Below are 4,870 nucleotides of genomic sequence, written 5' to 3'. Positions count from 1 at the left end.
GTGTCTCACCTCCCTCCCTCTGCCTTCAAGAGCTCCTCCCAGCTGTCCAGCAGCCATCGCCCAGGCTTTGCCAAACACAACCGTAGAGACGGTCGGTACATATGTTTTCCTCTAAAACTTAATTCATTCATTTATTCAGGCTTGACCCTTTCTCTTTAATCTGATAGCAGAGTAGAAAAAAGACAGGAAATGATTAGAAGAGAGATTAGGTTGTATTCTTTGAGGTCAAGCGCCTCAAGGTCAGACTGAAAGCCAGGTCTCCTGGTTTATGGTATGTGCCACTATGTCGGAGGCGTCAAAATTAAAAGTAAGTAAATTCATTGTGTAAGTATATACAACACTAGCACAAGACATTGCAAAGTTGTTACGCCATTTACTCCATTGTAGCCTACCTAATGAAGTGTAAAGACTATTGTTACCCAACATGATCTCCAAAAATTCTGTGCTCCTGGACACGGATGTTAAAGACACAAAATCTGTGTCCTGGAGCACGGATTTTGCCAAAATTCCGTGCTCCTGGACACAGAATTATTTTCTGTGATGGACACACAGAAGTGCTCTCTATACTCCCACAGCTCTATGTTTCCACAGTCTTGTCTTTCTCAAGTTTTTTCTAATTTCAAATATTTTGTCTAAAAAAAACATTTCTTACTGACAGGTTAGGGTTAGGGATTGTTTTGGTCTGGGTACAGCTAGTTTTCTTTCATTCATTATATGAGTTTGATAGCCTAGCAACCAACTGGAAAAGGTATTTCTCAAAAATATGTCTTTAAAGGTGACATATTAAACCCCTTCATTTATCAGTTAGAATTGGTCTATGGGTTACACAGAACATGTTCATGAAGTTATTTGCACCAAATCATCCAAACATAGAAGTTTAACCCACTCCCTTTCGTGTCAGTGTCAGTCACTTCTACATTGCGCCATTTTTTGATTTTGGTCAATATGTCTTTAATGACAGGTTAAAGTTAGGGAATGTTTTGTCAGGGCACAACTTAAATTGCTGTAGCATTATTTTGTTTAGGATTAGCATTTGGTATGTATTTTCTAATGATAGAGTTAACACAGTGCTGTGGTAATAGCCTATAGAAAGCACTTCCTTGTGCCTATCACAGAACACAATTCCGTGTCCAGGTGCACGGAAAACAATTCCGTGTCCAGGAGCATGGAATTTTGGCAAAATCCGTGCTCCTAGACACGGATTTTGTGTCCTTAACATCCGTGTCCAGGAGCACGGAATTTTTGGAGATCAGGCTGTGTTACCGAAAGACACTAAAAACCTGATCCAACCAGTGAAGTGAGTAAACTGTGTTTACTGTCTTCTGTGTTTCTTTTTTCACTTTTAGTTTTGACACCTCTGTACTGTGCTCCATTGTCTTTTGCCCCCAGAAAAGATCAGGTTTTGCAAAAGGGAAATTTGGCCTTGGCCCATTCTTTTGGGGCCAGAGCTGGATCAATGAAAGAGTTTAATTGCTCCACGATGGCACTTTAGCTCCCCAATTGACTCTGTGAAGAAATGTTGCTAATCTAAATTAGCTTGAGGTTATTAGGTGAGCTTGAAAGAGTTTGTCTGTCTTGAAATTACCTTTTGAATCCCTTTTATGATTCATGAACAAAATTAATAAATTACCTTTGTTTGAACCCCGTCAAACATTCTGATAAGCAACTGAGAGCTTGTCAGTTGGGTGAATCTTGTGGTGCGATTGATGATTCATGCATTTGACCTTCACCGGCGACGGAACCCTGAAAAGAGGCAGATATCATTCAGATGAAGCTACAGTACATCCAAGCAGCAAATGCATGGCTGCAGAAAGTGCATCAAGCATTCTCTCAGCTTTATCAGGTCCCACTCTGAATGTGAAGTGTCCCAACTGGTAGGGTTTTTCAAAAAGAATACAGATTCTCTGCAATGCCTGATGTTTTGTGATTGCTTGCAGGCCTGTAATGGCTCAATGGAACTGTACCCGTCATGGTGTTTTTGTCATCATGACACAATGTCGTTGTTCAAGGCCAGGGGAGGGTATTCGCCACCATTGCCAATGATTGCACACCATGTCAATTGGAGTGCATCAGCGACGTAAAGCTGTCACGGCTCTCCATTATGCAGTTTTAATTAAAGATCTGATTCAGTTGCGCATACATGCGGGTGCTTGCTGTTGCCGTCAATTGCTGTGTCTTTGAAAAGGGCCTCCAATTAATTGTCACCCAGGAACAAGGGAACGCAATGTCTGCTCTTTAAAGATATGATGTCAACAAGGGCCATGCAGAACCCACTCCAGAGCAGTCTTGTAAAAATGAAAAGGTTTTTAAAAAGGAAAGTTGGACCTGTATGCTGTCTGGTTTTTCTGGAGGCCTTTGTTTTTGCATTAATGTTCCACCGCATCACATCCCTCGCTGCTGGCTCCCCTTGCGAACATTACAAATTTCAGGCAAGGATTCAGGTCAAAGCTGAGCTGACAGAGGGTTTAAGACTGTGTGGGTGCTCTGCATGTTGTAAGTGATTGTTAGGTCAGGCCCGGGGGATTTGATTTAAATTGACTGGCGTTAGTATAAATAGTGTTAGGATGTGATCAGCAGGGGAGTCGGCTTATTAGTTAGCTGTCTTAGAGATGACTGCATGCAACCCAGCACAGCTCTGTGGACCTGGGCCTGCATTATGCCACTCCCCCATAGAGTGAAAATGGCAGAAGCAGATTAGCATAACCCACCACTGGGCTGTAGCTTGCCTTATTTGTTGTGTATCTTTAGCTTACTGGAAAGACACCACGGTGTGGAATGCAGTAAGTATTTTGGGGATGATGACCAAAATATAGAGAAGGCAAGGATAAGCTTCCTGAACTTTCTGAAGACACTCTTGACAGCAGGGGAAAATGCTGCCAACAACAACATGTAAAAACCAAGCAAACAGTTTGCTTAATCCAGTTGTGTGGCGTTCACCCCCTGCTAACTGTCTTGGCTTTGCGATGCCTTCTCTGCTTATCACAGGGTTTTGATAGACAACCAGAGAACAAAGAGAGTCAGATTGACTGTATCTGGACCACACACATGCAGAAACCTGATATGGCACCAGGGCAGGGTGTTTGTCTTCCTTTATATCATGTTGCTAAGTAGTCTGGACTGGTTGGATGGGCTGACTGACTGACTGGCTGTTTGGCTCGCTTGTCATCACAACAGCGCAGTGCCTGTCAACAACTCATTTACATCACTGAGTGGACTGATTGTGTTCCTCCATTGCCTGTGTGGCTTGCAGGAACTATTGCACAGTGGAAGCCAAGCTAAATGCATGCCACTGCCCAAGGGCCTTCCTGTCAAGGGCGTAACTTTATGCTGACAATTGGGGGGGTCAAGATTTCCATCTAAATGAATTAAATGGCTAAACAGTTTTCTTCAGTATTTGCATGTACAGTTATGTATGTTACCTGGTCATTTGTGCCTCCTGCGCTGCCTCTCTCTGTACTCTCTCTCCCTGTTTTTGGTCATCTGATTCTCCTTCGCCTCGTTCTCTCCCTCTGTCTTCAACTGATGCACTTCCTCCATCACCTCCTTTCTGTTGCTCAACTGCTACATCTCCTCCGTTGCCTCTCTCTCCTTCAACTGCTGCACCTCCTCTGACACCTTCATACTCTATCTCTTGAACTGGTTCACCTCCTTCTCTCTCCCTCTCATCTGTGCTTCCTCGTCTCTCTCTCTGGACACCCGTCTCTCTCTCATCACCTGTACCTCCTTGGCCTTGGATCTCTCTTTGGTGACCTGCACAATCAAGTTTTTGAACCTGATATAAAAAAAACCTCAGTTAATGTTCAAATGGCTTGGCAGCAAACTCACATCAGAGTTTTAGAGAATGCATTTTCCCAATCAGGCTAAAGTCAAGCTGTCAGAAAATCTCCATTTGTAATGTGGCATATAGCAATAAAGCAAAGATGAGTTAATTAATTAATTAATTAAAAACATTCCTACCCTTTGCTTAGTAGGCCTAATTCATATGATCAGAATAAAGCTACAGTCAGAGATGGTTGATAAAATCTTTGATGCAGTGCCAAATATGAATGACATATCCCAACCATCAATCACTAATCAGGATGCTGCACAAATAGGATCTCTTGTCTGCTGTTCGCCATGTTGTTAATCATATGATCAGAAGAAAGTTGCTGTGGTAGAAATTAAAGTAGCCTGCTGGCTACATAATATCCCATACCCATTATTTATACAATTGACTGTTGTTTTTTTTATAACTAAATATACAGTGGCGACTGGCGACAAAAATATTGAGAGGACCTCCTCTGTCTCACTCCAAGCACAGCCACGCATAGTGTCACGCGAGGAAGGAACCCCTCGTCTCCCCAACCCTCTCTCGTGTCTCTCTCTTCATTACTTCACTGGCGAAACAAACTGTAATCGCTTGGCTGTTGTCAACAAATGCGATTTTGAAAACAAAATATAATGCCACAATACATCTTATTTAAAATGGATGTGTTTACTATTGGTGTCAAAAAACTTACAGGCATTTTGGTTCAGCTGCATTGAACAAGCTTCTCATTTGAAGTGGATACTATCATAGGAAATCACGCAGGCAACTGGACAGGGGGTAACCAAAAACTACTTAAATGACGTGAAATAAAACAAACAGACGTCCGATTGCTAGGGTTTCATAAAATGTGTTGGTTTGAGGGAGTAAATATCCCAAGTGCTATCCATCAACGAAGTCCAAAATAGCCAGCCACGTCCAGTGTTATTGAACTAGCTGTCTGTCGTAACCTAGCATAAAATAGCTATATAACTAACTGACAGGCAGAAAGGCAGTGGTACACTATAGGTTCTCAAAACACTCGGAAATAATGTCTCTTATGCCAAAGACGCATCCACGCATGAT

The sequence above is a fragment of the Engraulis encrasicolus genome, chromosome 12 (genome assembly GCF_034702125.1).
Source record: "Engraulis encrasicolus isolate BLACKSEA-1 chromosome 12, IST_EnEncr_1.0, whole genome shotgun sequence".
NCBI classification, from domain to species: Eukaryota; Metazoa; Chordata; class Actinopteri; order Clupeiformes; family Engraulidae; genus Engraulis; species Engraulis encrasicolus.
Note: the sequence above shows the minus strand (reverse complement) of the source record.